Consider the following 15,803-nt stretch of genomic DNA (forward strand, 5'->3'; position numbering starts at 1 on the left):
CCCCTCCCATCTTTTATCCACAGTACTTCATCCCACCCCACTGGTTCCTTTTATTCATTCTTCCCTCTGTCCTAAGAATTTCTGGCAGGATAACACTTTGAAACCAATGGCATTTTTTTTATTTATTCGTTCTATCTCCAGGCACTTATATTCCGTTTAAGGGACGCATTTCGAATAGATAAGGTTACAAACATTCCTCATTAATCCTTTCACTATTTGGGGTCCATCCTACCTTGCATACAGTAACCTCAATAGGAATATGTTATGAGTTTGCCACTTGTGCACCAACTGAAAGGTGTGGCATGTGACGTGACCCCGCTTTCACACCGGTATATACCAGGTACCCCGACACCAGGAAGTTAGTGTACCGGTAACCTATGTAGCTATTCATTAAACATTTCTTACATTCCTTACAATGTTATCAACTACCATTCAACTTCCAAACAACACATCATCATCCAACATAAAGGTAGGCCTATTCTATTTACGGTCTACTCAGTCAACAAAACACCACGCTCGTGTCCGATCAGCTAATATAGCATGTAAGCGTGTGAGACTGCCCCAGGCAAGATTACTGCTCCTGAATCACCTCAGTTACCACACCAAACTTATGCAACGGGAGGATACATTACTAAAACGGATGATAAACTACAGTAAGAGAAATAAGCTGTTGGTGAGGACAGCTAGGGACGCCTAGTGCTGTACAGCACGAGGCCCTGAGAGCTTTACCAACCATGCAGGTGGAACTCTGTAACCCTTGTGCGACGTAAGCTATCTCACAAACACACAGTAGACGCATTTAGCCGATGTGAATCCCGGGCCCAAGAGGGAATAGAACGGGTGGGCTTGTAAACAAACCGGCGTGGCGGGACGGGGTGGATCAACCACAACATTACTGCGCCAGCCCCCGTTGGCCAAGCTCCAGGCCACGGAGACACACACTTTCACTTCGACCATCGTATAAGACGTCTCAAGTGGGATCCATGACGACACGAAGACTGGTTTACTTTTCATTTTCCCGTAGGGCACAAACTTTCAACCGTTCGTGCTGTTGGGGTCAATTAAAAATACCGGTACCTGTATCCTATTCAATACATCTGTTGTACGAACTAGGCAGCAAGCTAGAGATGAAGTGAGAGGAAGAGGTAAACTACACGAGCACGAGATGGAGAGGTGATATTCGCAGATTTTCTAAGATGGATGTAGCAAGCCAAAGTAGAGGATTATTTCATGTTGCTGATGATTCACAATATTCCCGATAAAACAATGTCCTGATACAACAAAAACGATTAAAACTATTTTAGTACTACGAAGATATACTAGTCAGGTGCATCGCATACAAGGTAGCTTTCTACTTAGGGACTCAACAGGGTATTTCCAAATCTCAGTATGGGTCATGAGTGTAGCTACACCAAATCTCGGTGTGGTGAGGCGTGACGCAGTGTGGCTCATCCTATAATTGAGATATTCAACACCACACCAAGGTACGGTCCCTTGTGAGTCGTCGAGTTGTCGCGCCACACCGATAATGTAATTCACACGTCGTTCTGGTGGCAATAACCTCAAGTCTTCTTGGGCCTCGGGCCTCCGTTGAACTGCTATACAAAGCTGAACAAACTCTCATTTACCCTGACATTCATCCCTTTCTATTCATCCAGTTTCAAGTACAGATTTGCCCTCCAAACATCCATCAGTTAAATCCTATCAGCATCTAACACCTGGCCAATAAAACGTGAGTCAACATAAAATACATGAACGATTTCAAAAGAATTCTGTAGCCACACAATAATCGACTAACCTTATCCTTTGCTGACCAACTTCAGTCAGTAACATTAAAAACTACTTTAACGAAGACCACGTGTGAAAAAATACAGTTAGTGTGTTAGACTGCACAAGGTTTATTACGCAGTGGAGTAGGAACGCGGTCACTCAGTTCCACCAACTCTATCCCCCACCCCTCCCGTAAGCTACACCACTAACCCTCACCCCATCCAAGCTACACCTCTATTCCCCATCCCACACCTAAGCTACATCTCTATCCCCCATCCCTCATCTAAGCTACACCTCTATCCCCCATCCCTCACCTAAGCTACACGTCTATCCCCCATCCCATCCAAGCTACATCTCTATCCCCCACCCCATCCAAGCTACACCTCTATCCCAGATCCCTCACCTAAGCTACACCTCTATTCCCCAACCCACACCGAGGCTACAAGTCTATCCCCCATCTCTCACCTACGCTACACCTCTATCCCCCATCCCTCACCTAAGCTACACCTCTATCCCCCACCCCATCCAAGCTACACCTATATCCCCCACCCCTCCCGTAAGCTACACCTCTATCCCCCATCTCTCACCTAAGCTACACCTCTACCCTCACTCCTCACCCATCCTAGCTGGGTCACCTCCACCCCCTCCACTCCAGCCACCTCTACCCCCTCCACCCTCCACCTCCCCGCACAGTGACCCGCACCTGATTATGCTGCATCATGTAAGACGGCTCACACCAGGCAGGGGACAAGGCCTAGGAGATGACTGGTAGGGGTGAAGTGAAGGGAAGTAACTGGCAGGGGTGAAGTGAAGGGAAGTAACTGGCAGGGGTGAAGTGAAGGGAAGTAACTGGCAGGGGTGAAGTGAAGGGAAGTAACTGGCAGGGGTGAAGTGAAGGGAAGTAACTGGCAGGGGTGAAGTGAAGGGAAGTAACTGGCAGGGGTGAAGTGAAGGGATGTAAATGGCAGGGATGATGTAAAGAGAATGGTGATGTGACGGGAAGTAATTGGCTAGGGTGATGTGAGGAGAGGTAACTGGCAGGGGTGATGTGAACGGTGATAAATGTCATTGGTGATGTACCAGGGAAGAAAGTTAGAAGAGGTGACACAGGAGAAAGTCTGGTAAAGAACAGGGAAAGGGCGACAGGAAGGGAGAAGCTTGGGGAGAACTGAGGGAATGGAGGAAGGAAGGAAGGAAAGAAGGAGAGAGAGAGAGAGAGAGAGAGAGAGAGAGAGAGAGAGAGCACGGTGAGGGGATATAAATACACCATAACAGGTGAGAGGGACGCGTGGGAAGGGGAACGAGAGGCAAGATAAGATAAGAGGAAGAGGAGGGGAGATGCCAGGCAAGGTAAGAGGAAGGTTGGGATTGTTGGGAAAGGGAATAGGACTAATGGGGCCAGAGGGGGAAGGGAAGCCTAGGGTCGAGGAAACAAGGTAATGATGTACCGGTATATATGGCAGGGACGGGGATGGGATTACAGATCAAAGGAGACGATAAAGATGAAGAATGGTAGATGCGAGATTTTTTTTTTTTTTATGTATCCGACTCCTGAAACAGAAAGTTCATTCCCTGTGGTCTAGCAATCCTTCTACGTAACCTACCAATAACAGATGGCACACCTACCCTCGCATGTCCCCACTTGGACGCCAGCACAACCATCCACACTGCAACATAAGGCCATGAAATTCGTGCCTGGTGTGATGGTGTATTTATGGTATGTCGAACACAGCTGATGGAGCTTATACTTGTTAAAGATGTTATGAATATTTTAGCGAAATTCAGGTCAACAAATTGTTCTCCGTCGAAGCCAAGGATTCCGTGGGATTCGCTATCATACAATCGGGGTAGGGTAAGAAGTGGAAGAGGGGAAGGGAGTCCGTATAGAGGAGAAACTGGGAAGGGGATAAAGGATTTAAAAGGGATGGAGATGACAGTAGGGCGTAGGTGAGTGAAGAAGCGTCAAGGAACGAAGGCCAGAGGTTAGCAGGGCGTGGTCAAGGACACGACGGCACTGTAGGAGGCTCAGCTGACAACAAAAGTAACACGGGCTATAAAGTTTTTGTGCAAAGCTGACATTTTGACCACTATCTTCCTACATTCGCCAACCTCACACACACACACACACACACACACACACACATCGTCATAGGAAAATTGCCAAATGAGTGGACAGCGGCGCTCAACCTAACAAGCCAGAGAATGCGAGTTATTTATACAAGGATGCAGCTGGTGATGTTGAGACAGCTGACCCACTCCTTCGATGTACCCTAAAAGCAGAACTGGTTTGTCACACCAGTACTACGCCATTAACCGCTGCTATAACCCTGGCTATTTACGTATTTATATAAACTACCTCCTCACACTAAAAAAAAAATATATATCTACCCATACTTCCCATTTTTTTTTTTTAAGTGAGAGTGAACGATCCATTTGACGTTTTCCAGTCAACTGTCATTTACGTATATGCCAGCAATTATCATCTTATAAAGCATGTAGTTTACGCAGTATCTAAAATGCACAATCATTAAGAATTATTTGTCTTAAGAAGAAAACACTAAAACTCTAACAGCAACAACGCTCACTGTGAAGCCATCGATCACTTGTTTAAACTTTTAGGAGAGAGAGAGAGAGAGAGAGAGAGAGAAACGAAGCTGAGATATGGCCTTGGACACCTTCACAACACAGTGGGTTAGCTAATTCAAACAGAAACAACTAGATGCGAGTTAGCCTCCCTGCCAAAAATTTAAGGCTCTCTTGCATCACTGGAAGACTTTTACCGGTATATAATAAAGCAAGTCGGGTTTGCAAAGCCGGCAACAGCATCGCCAAAATTAAACTCGTATACATTAGGACATTTTAGTCTGCGAAATCATGACAATATAAAAATCGCATAAGTTAGAAATTAAGACAAATATTTTACAACGAATAATGGAAACGAGAGAGAGAGAGAGAGAGAGAGAGAGAGAGAGAGAGAGAGAGAGAGAGAGAGAGAGAGAGAGAGAGAGAGAGAAAAGCGCGTTAAATTACGGTATCTTTGAAACTATGGCAAATATCTTACAAATAATGGCAGAAAAAAAATAAAGTGCGTAAATCGAACATCATACTAGCAAAAACCAGACACAGGGCCGGAAAGAAAGTGTGTTGGCGGCATCCCCACGTGCGTCTCGCCTGTGTTTGTTTACATCAGGAGGCGGCCAGATAGAGCGCGTCACAGGTCCCCCCCACGCAACTCATGGAGGGCAGGGGAGCAGGCTACTGGCATACACGGAAGAAGGCTTCAGCTCCACATATGAAACGATCAATGGCTGAAGCGGCGATTATCCGAAGTCAGTGCTTTTATACACCCAGGACTCGGTCTATATCATTATAAAAAAAAAAAAAAAAAAAACTAAGCCTACTGCATAATAAGGCCTCTCCAGTTTCCTTTGTTACGATACTGGTTCTTTACCTGATCTATCCCTGCCCAAGATAATTATCATATACCTAGGGTTCATCCTTCCATTTGGAGTATTGTATGTAGGCTATCTGCACTGAATTTCCTATAGCAGGGTAATGGCAGGGGACAGGGCTACATGGAGGCGATTTGTCTGTGGCCACCCCTTGCAGGATTAAGGCGTCTGGCTATAGATGGATAGATAAATAGACAGATAACAGACAGACAGACAGACAGACAGATAGAGATAAACTCTGGCACCGATACAGTGGCACTGATTTTCTTCCACACCCCAACCTACCAAAGACTGTAACTATTCAACAAACAACAGGACTAGACGGCACAACAATACAAATGTTCGTGGCGTGGAGGAGAGCAAAACAAAAAGCCAAAACCCATCTTAAACAATTTATTCAACGGCGTGACGAAAAAAAAAAAAAAAGAGCAGACATCTCATTAACATTCAACTCACGCCGTCAAGTATGCCACAATCTTCCGTATTTCACACATACAAAACACACACACACACACACACACACACACACACACACACACACACTACCACCAGCAAGACACCCAAACCCAGCACACAAACACACATCATCATCATCATTCACACACCATCACCACCCAGACACCCACCCACACACACACACCACTATCACCCACACACCACCACCACTACCTAAGCACCTCCCCCACGAAACATACACGCCATCACCTATACCCAGAAACCCACATACCCACACGCACACACAAACACTACCCAGACACCTACACACCCATACCCACGCACACACTCACAACTACCACCCAGGACAACCACACCCACACATTCACCACCACCACCCAGACACCCACACCCATACCCACACACACACTCACAACTACCACCCAGGACAACCAAACCCACACGTTCACCACCACCACCCAGACACCCACACCCACACCACCCAGACACCCACACAACATTGACTACGCACCAACACACACTACAAGGCCGACTAGACTACCTTACTCAGTGCCTTCCGCCCGCCCACTCTCCCGCCGCACCCCTGCCTTGATGCACTCCCCATGGTAACAACCTGATGCCAGATTTACTCTACCACAATGATAGCCAACCACACCAAACCACCACACTGATAGCCAACCACATCAAACCACCACATTGATAGCCAACCACACCAAACCACCACACTGACAGCCAACCACACCAAACCACCATGCTGATAGCCAACCACACCAAACCACCACACTGATAGCCAACCACACCAAACCACCACACTGACAGCCAACCACACCAAACCACCACACTGATAGCCAACCACACCAAACCACCACACTGACATCATACCAAACTACCAGTGACACCACACGGCACAACACCAGATCACCACATGACAACATACCATACTACCACAATGACACCACACCACACTACCACAATGACACCACACCACACTACCCCAGTGACACCACACCATACAACCACAATGACATCGCACCACACTACCATAATGACACCACACCACACTAACACGAAGTCAAACTACTCTCCCCCCTCCCGACACACACACACACACACACACACACACACACACACACACACACACACACACACACCAGGGTTGACATTAAACTGCCCACAAAAAGGGCCCATGGTGGGTTTAGGGAAGGCCTGAAAAAGTGGTCTAAAGGCAATACTTTTATCATTTTTCTTCATCACTTTCCAAATTTTCAACTTTATCTCAGTACGGTAGCTCCCCAACCCCGTTTTCCCGTTCCACTTCCAGCAGGCACTTTGTTGTTCTACCTCTCTCACAGCAAAGGAGACACTGAGAACAGGACTGTCCGAGTCGCAGCTAAGCTACATCTGACAGAACAAGGAATTAGTATTGTCCATTTCATTTACCGTACATTAATAACGTCGCCTTTTCAACTTAAGGGACTGGCCTAACCTATATCAACTTGTCTATATTTTTAAGGTAATGTTCCAAATCTAGTATTTCATTCTATATTACATTTTTTTTTTACCGATTTGCAAGTTTAAAACGAAAAAAACTAGGATAATTTCTATCCATCCACGACTGTAGAAGTTACCATATCAATGGACTGGTCCAACTTGTGTAAACATGTCCACTGAGTGACAAGCCAAATGGTTTCATGTACACCAGAAAACCATTTAGTACGCCGGTTGGTAACCATATAACCACATTTTGGCGCCTGGTGGTTTAGTGGGTAATTATTGTGCTCCAATCGGCTTGAGCCGGTGAAGGTTTATATCCAAGGGGTGGTTGGGGTTTATTGCTCACGTATTGCCACTCAGGGATAAGTGAGGCTGGCAACTCTCATCTTAATGTCAGGACCAACTGCCTAGCCCCGGGCTCCTACATTCCTCATGGGGCAATGTAGGATTAGATGATGGATGGATGGATTTTTTTTTTTTTTTTTTAGGGGGAACAGTCTTGTTGGTTCCTGGCCTTTGGTTCCGTCTTCTTTAATAAAAAAAAAAAAAAAAAAAAAAAAAAAAATGTTTCAAAGTTGAAATACGGTAATAGGTTTGGACCATCAACGTTTTATGGAGAATAGACTTACTGTGGAGACACCCACAGGCAGAAGGAAGAGGAAAGAATGAAGGAAAGAAAGACAGAAGAGGGAGTGTAAGGTCACCCGTTGGCAGAAGGACGAGGATAGACTGAAAGAAAGAAGGACAGAGGATGATGGAAGGAAAGAAGGATGGAGGAGAGGAAAGGGCAGACACCCGAGAGCAGCACTACACTGAGTGCGTGGATGGTAAGCGCCCCCACCTACCACAAAACAAAAACAAGATAAAAGGCAGCCAAATTCAAGATCCGCTTATTTTAACAGATTTGCATTTTAAAAAGTAATACAACCCCGCCAAAACGCCCCCTTAATAAGCAAATCACCACAACTACTGGCATCAAGGAGTGAGAATATGAACGGTGTGGAAAGCGTACCGGTATTGGTCGGTTCCCACTGGATAACAAAGTGCCAGAAATATATCGTATAAATCAATCGCCAGCATCCGGACTGGAGGGAGGGTGTCCTCGAGATCACGCGAGCAATGTCAAAATGATAAGATTTCAAGCAGAAGGCGAGACCAAAGGCTGTGGACTTTCTACCTCACCTTCACTGCAACTGCTGTGGTTCGGCTGTGGTCTGCTGATAACACTTAGCTACTCGTTCTTTCGGACCAGCTTCGTCCAGGGACAATCATCTAGGCTTGGTAAATGTTAATTCCCCTCCCCACACTTTTTTTTTTTTTTTTTTTTTAATTTCCTCGCGACTAATTTATGCCAGAGTCCCGTACGCAGCCTTCACACAGACAAGGAGGAAGTGAACGTGCCAGTGTAACATGTAAGAAAAAAAGTTCATAAATTCACCTATTCAGATGCAACTGTTGTCTTGAATAACAATTCCATGCACACTCTCCTATCGAAAATGTAACCTATTAGAACTTCATTAACAAACCTCACTAAATTACTCGTCGCTGTCTTTATATTGGCTACCTAAACGACTGATGTCTCTTGGTTCCTTCATCCCAAAGTTACCGTATGTATATCCAGAGGGTTAAAATGCTCTACAAAGATCTGAGCACGTTTACTTGGACTCAGCTGCAGTTCTTTATTCACTGTACATCTGCATCTTCCCTTATAGGCTACTCCTCACTTTTATCCTCGCCACCCCTACCTGGCAACCTCAGCCCCTGCTTGCCACCCTCAATCCCTGTCTGCCTCCCTTAACCCATACCTGCCTCCCTCATCCCTCGTCTATCACCCTCAACCCCTGCCTATCGCCCTCAACCCCTGCCTATCACCCTCAACCCCCGTTTGGCTCCCCACAACCTACCTACCGTACTTAACTCTATGCCTGCCTCCCTGAACCTTTGTCTATCACCCTCAACCCCTGCCTATCACCCTCAACCCCCGTCTGGCTCCCCACAACCTACCAACTCTCTCCCTCTCTCTCTCTCTCAGTGCCGGCCACACCAGCTTTAACCTCTGCCTACTGCAACACGACCACCACGGCCTCGCCCCAATCAACTAGCTAAAGGCCCACCGTTTTACCCTGGACAAGTTTATTCCATTTCAGCAACACTGGCCGCACGTTAAGGGACTTCTCTACACTTTACTGGTACCCTAAAATACCTGCTAGCCAACCCACCACCACTGCAACACCCGACGCTGCCCATAATTATTTGATGCTTTACACTCAAGACATGAAGGTACTGGAGGTGGCACAGGAATATCTTTAAACCTTGTTAAGAAATTTATGCATATCAAACCCATACATGTTTTTGCTATTTACATTTATTTTCTAGTCGGTAAAGAGGTGTAGCATGCAAAATAAATCGCATAGGACCAAGTGCTTGGAAATGCATGCACCCAGATTACCACTGAAACCCTCATAGGCTTCATTAGTTAGCTACATATTTTAGTATCGACATAGTTTTGTTCAACAACATAAACGTGGATAAAGAGGCGTAATAGCCAAAATAAATCGCTGAGGAAGATGTGCTAGGCAATGTATGGCACCCAGCATACTGCACATAGACACCACCATATTCTTCGTTAGGTACAGAGTCCATATTTCGATATAGTCTGCCTCAATAACAGACAAGGGGACAAGAGATGAAATATGCTAAATAAAACGCTGAGGAAGAGGTGCTGAGGTGTAATATGCAAAATAAATCGCTGAGGAAGAGGTCCTACGAAATGTATGGCATCCAGAATACTATAAATAAACACGGGGTTCCTTTCCTCGCCTTGGTTCTGCGGTGTACCCATTAACTCAGGCCCAGGTGACAGTGCAGGCCACGGCTTGTGTTAGGGCAGGACCTGGTTAAAGTTGGTGTGCTGAGGCTTAAAGAGGAGGCAGCACAGGGATGAAGTGGTGAGGCAGGCCAGAGATGGAGTGGTGAGGCAGGCCAGAGATGGAGTGGTGAGGCAGGCCAGAGATGAAGTGGTGAGGCAGGCCAGAGATGAAGTGGTGAGGCAGGCCAGAGATGAGGTGGTGAGGCAGGCCAGAGATGAAGTGGTAAGGCAGGCCAGAGATGAAGTGGTAAGGCAGGCCATAGATGAGGTGGTGAGGCAGGCCAGAGATGGAGTGGTGAGGCAGGCCAGAGATGAGGTGGTAAGGCAGGCCAGAGATGAAGTGGTAAGGCAGGCCAGAGATGACGTGGTGAGGCAGGTCAGAGCTGGAGTGGTGAGGCAGGCCATAGATGAAGTGGTGAGGCAGGCCAGAGTTGGAGTGGTGAGGAAGGCCAGAGATGAAGTGGTAAGGCAGGCCAGAGATGAAGTGGTAAGGCAGGCCAGAGATGAAGTGGTAAGGCAGGCCAGAGATGAAGTGGTAAGGCAGGCCAGAGAAGAAGAGGTAAGGTAGGCCAGAGATTGAGTGGTAAGGCAGGCCAGAGATGAAGTGGTAAGGCAGGCCAGAGATGAAGTCGTGAGGCAAGGATGACGTGGTGAGGCAGGCCAGAGATGATGTGGTAAGAAAGGGACGACGTCAAGAGGCAGGACAGAGATGAAATGGTGAGGCAAGCCCGAGATGAAGTGATGAGGCAAAGATGACGTGGTGAGGCAGGCCAGGGGTGAAGTGGTGAGGCAGGCCAGAGATGAAGAGGTGAGGCAGGCCAGGGATGAAGTGGTGAGGCAGGCCAGAGATGATGTGGTGAGGCAGACCAGAGATGAGGCAGGGACGAAGTAGTGAGGCAGGGATGAAGGGGACAGGCAGGGATGAAGGAGAGAGGCAAGGGATGAAGGGGAGAGGCAGGGATGAAGGGGTGAGGCAAGGGATGAAGGGGAGAGGCAGGGATGAAGGGGTGAGGCAGGGATGAAAGGGTGACCATGAACGCATTCTAGAGGTGGCCCGTGGGAGGCGAGACGGGTTCGGCTTATATAACTATTATGCAATTTCACAAGGAACCCCACACAACCCACCCTTCCCGCCTACCCGCGCCACACACACACACACACACACACACACACACACACACACACACACAAACACTGCCTATCCTCCACATTTCTCACGACGGAAAAAGTGGAACCTATAAGAAGTGTGGCAAGTGTGGACTGCAATGAAAACACAACTAAAGATAGAAAACGAGTCAAACGAGGAAGAAAACCACGCCTGAACTTGATGATGTAAACGACGAACAAAAACAAATCATCCTTCACCCCACTTACGACACACTTACCGTAGCAATAACAATGAATCAGTAAACTATTATTAGAATTAGTCGCTATTACTATTATGGACTTCTTGCCTTTGTTTCTGATCATATATATATCGGTACATACATACATAAAAACACGAGCACACACACAGCCTGCTTTGCACTTAACAGGCCGCTACTTTATATCGTTATTCTCATGTAAACGCTTACCTGGTAGGCTAATCTGAGAGAGAGAGAGAGAGAGAGAGAGTGTGTGTGTGTGTGTGTGTGTGTGTGTGTGTGTGTGTGTGTGTGTGTGTGTGTGTGTGTGTGTGTGTGTGTGTGTGTGTGTGTGCGCAACAGCCTTTTCAAACTGGAGGGGTTAGGCGTTGCATAGCCCTCATCAACCCATCCACTACTATAAGTCTGGTCTGCGTGGAATAAAATCGTCTGGAGGTATCAAGAACAAAATCAGAGGTCAACCCCTTCAGTCCGACGACGTACGTGTCCTTGTATTACGGCCACCAAGCAGACGATTTTTATTATTACCGGTACCATTTTTCTTTCTCTCTCTCTCTTTTTTATTTCAAAGTAGGCCAGACCTCTAACATTCAATGGGTTAACGAAGGCGGCATTTATAGCCCCGGCCGGTTGAAATCTCTATCCTCAGCTGAATAAAATCATCTGCAGAAAGGGTAAACATACTAAAAACTACAAGTACCATTACGTCACTGGATGCAAAGGGATAACACAGTTTCTCGGGATGCAAACTACAAATCAGGTACATTCAGACACAATAATGATGCTTCTACAGGTAAATGCAGGTACACTTACACCCATTAACATCAACACACCAGATACACTCAGACACATTAACATCGCTTCTAAGGATACATAGCAGGGATACTCAAAACAAGCTGTTAAACCTTCATTAAACATCACTCTCCAAACATCCAGATGGTCAATACCTGGCCAACACATCTGGTAGTCTAAATGCCCGTGAACTCCTCAGACAGCTAATATACCAGATCTTAAGAGTTCCGTGGCCTAACCTGCAGTTAAACCAATCAACAATCGTGACCAGATTCATTTCACTTCGACACAGCTGAAAGCAAAACAGCTGGTTCGGTATCATCTGTAATTTAACCCGCTAGACCACCCTTGCACAGGAAATACTGCATATCACGTACCTCCATTACGTGCTCACTGAGTTAAACTGCTCTTTGTCCTGCTCATCCTCTCTGGCCACCGTGCCATGACCAACACAAGAGAAGGAGAAGTAAAGGACCAAACCTAATCAAACACAAGGGGAGGAAGGCCAGCTAAAGAATATGTGAGAACTGTGGAAATATAATGAAGGAATTATTTATAGTGACCTGGCTTACCCACACACAACGTTATGTGGGCAGCTTTCTTACACAGTACAGGTTCAAGCATCGTTTTACGTGTCCTGAATGGCAACTGATCAACAGGGCTGAGGTAGCCTACAACAATTCTGACACAAGTATGTATAAAAATTGCTCTTACCCATGCTCCACCCACGGGAGAGTCTACGTGTTGAGAGAAGTGATACATAGACACAAACGTGCCAAGAATCAAGAGTCGTCATCATCATCATCATCAGCAGCAGCAGCATCACCAAATCCCAGTTAACCATCTCAAGGAACCAACATGTCCCGGAAATCAGAAAAGGAACGGCAATTGTTACACATCAGTTCATTCACGGCTAAACTTAAAATGCTGGGCTCCATCCTACATAAACAGAATGTGATAGTGCTCAGCAAGACGAAGGCCTCTCTCCATTTTCTCCAATCTGACTCACTAGCTGCTACGCAATACGGTATCCACATTATCTGCAGCATAAGACAAAGCAGCAAGACAAAGGAGTTTCCTCTGTAGAAATATAGCTACTTTAATATCAGCTTACAGAATAACATGTATCTACGTTACCTGTATTAGTTACAGCAGCCATGGAAAAAAATATCAAAAGATTATTTTCAGTCTGAGTTAGTTAATGGTTGATGGGTTCCATCCCACATACACCAACCTGGTAAACAAATGTCGTCAATGAGCCGCAACGCCAAAACTGAGCAGTGAGGTTAAACAAAACAAAAATATATCTGCATGTAAACACAGAGGTGTGCAGTGCCCCCTCCCCTCTCTCCTTGCCTAGATGGGCAGCATCAAGGCCATGCTTTGTTCCTGCCCTCTTCCTCCTCCTCCTCCTCCTACCACCACCACCCACCATAACCGTCACCACAAAGATCACCACCACCGACAGCACTATGTACACAAACATCACCATCACTTTTATCACCATCATTATCAACACCATCACGGGTGCTGGATCACCACCACCATCATTATACCACCGTCTCCGTCACCACAGTAATTAATAGCACCATCATCACAAAAAACATTAAGAAAAACGTCACCACCATTATCATCGAGACCGCCAACGCTGACGTCAGCAGACGATCATCAACATAGATGCCACTAACGCCACAACCACGATCACCATTACGTAACAAAATTTTCGCAGCCATTGTGTCATAAGCCTCCCCACTAAAACACAACCTGTACAACAAGCCTAAGTTATATGGTAAAAAATATCCAGCGACATTTCACGTGAACCCAACTTCATTTCACTCTTCCATTCCTTCTCCCACACTCCTCCTCCCCTTTCTCCCACACTTCTTCCCAATTAGCTCCAATAATTCATCTTTCCTCCATTCATATATTTCCTCACATTCTACTTTTCTTCTCCCCCATTCATCATCTCCTTCTTACACATCCCTCCTTCCCCCTATACATACTTCCCCTACTGCATCTTCTACACACTCCCTATTCTTTATTCCCTTCCTCCACATACTCCTTCCCCCTCGCATTCCTCTACGTTTCTTTCAAGTGTCGTAGATGGTATCTCTCAACTTCAACACATTTCTTTTTCATAACTCTCATACAAGTTTTCACACTTTCTCTCCCTTCCTTTTTTTCATACTATATATTCCTTACAAACAGCCTACACCTCTCCCCCAGCTTGCCTCCCCCTACCCTCTCTCCCGATCCTATCCCTAAAACTTTCTCTCAAGGACCCTCCCTATCCACACACTCTCCCTAACCTCTCCCGATTCTACCTTTTACCATTCATCTTCTCTACTTATACACACTCCAAATTCTACAATGAAGTCTCTCTCCACTTCTTCCCACACACTCTCCCCACCACGTCGCCATAGCACTGCACAAGGCCCAACAAAGAGAGTGGTGTGGTAGGGACGATCGTGCTAAACGTAAGAGCTGTGAAGGTGGAAAGGTATTACGTAACATCCACGAGGGGCGGTGGTGGTAACGGAGTCTGGCACGTAATTACCAGCGTGCACCTTTGGACAACACCACCAGGGCCAACCACGCTACCTTCACTGCCAAACCTGATCCGTATTTATAAAAGTTCTTCACTTTATACGATACACGTCTCCAAAGATGTAAGATACCTTAAGAAGTAATACTGTTTGGTCTTGTTTATCACTTAACGTCTGATTGTGACGCGTTTGGTAGCTGCACAAATACAGACGAAAAAGTATGAACAATCTTAAACAGGACTCATTCTAAGGAAAGTTCATCAATATGGTCTCGACGTGTTACTCATTTAGGATCAATTCACTGTAACAACTAAGACGTGATTTAGGGAAACAGAATTAAGTATAAGCATAATTCCCTGTCGCTTGTTTCTGCTACAAAAATGAATCTCAGTTTCCAGAACATCACTGTGAATTACCGTATTTCAAACAAGGGGGAATGGAATAAGAAACCTGGAGAGGAGATCTGTGTGGAAGAAGGAAATGAGGAGGAGACAGAGAATAGAGGCAATGGAAGAAGTGCAAAGGTGACAGAGTGCGAAAGGAAACAATAAGCGTTGAAGGGAAGAGTGAATATGGCAAGGGGAGTGGCAGTGGGGGATAGGGGAAAAAAATGCTGAGTGTGTGTGTGTGTGTGTGTGTGTGTGTGTGTGTGTGTGTGTGTGTGTGTGTGTGCGCGGGGGGGGGGGGGCGTGCGTTCGCATGTGTGAGCGTTGGGTGTTTGTGCTGGAGTTCAGTGATCCCAAACGGTTAAATTTCCTTTCTAGTACGATGACAATTAATAGGTCACATTTACTTCCAATGGGTTGCCCCTCTACTGCGAAAAGTGTCCCAAAGTCAGTGAAATCCTGACAGCTAGTCTGAAAACAGGAATCATAATATAATCTATCTACTGCCAGACCCCATAATCCCACAAGGGGTGGCCATTTGACTTTGAGTTACCCGGTATTTGTTTTACGGGGAGGGGCACTAACCCTCCCCCAACCCATTTGTTGACACGTAGGGAGCACGTATGGTTTGGTTATATGGTAACCACCTAGCGTTGTAAATGGTTTCTTGGATT

The 15,803-nt window shown here is 46.2% G+C and overlaps 1 protein-coding gene across 1 annotated transcript in view; it reads right to left on the bottom strand.

Moving 5' to 3' along the window:
- The window catches only part of Atg1 (serine/threonine-protein kinase unc-51-like protein Atg1), a 180,701-nt gene that overhangs the window by 141,350 nt on the left and 23,548 nt on the right, over nucleotides 1-15,803 (bottom strand). The gene's annotated exons all lie outside the window — the stretch shown is intronic.

The sequence above is a fragment of the Coenobita brevimanus genome, chromosome 65, assembly GCF_032717465.1.
Source record: "Coenobita brevimanus isolate Jiangsu-jjx chromosome 65, ASM3271746v2, whole genome shotgun sequence".
Taxonomy (NCBI): domain Eukaryota; kingdom Metazoa; phylum Arthropoda; class Malacostraca; order Decapoda; family Coenobitidae; genus Coenobita; species Coenobita brevimanus.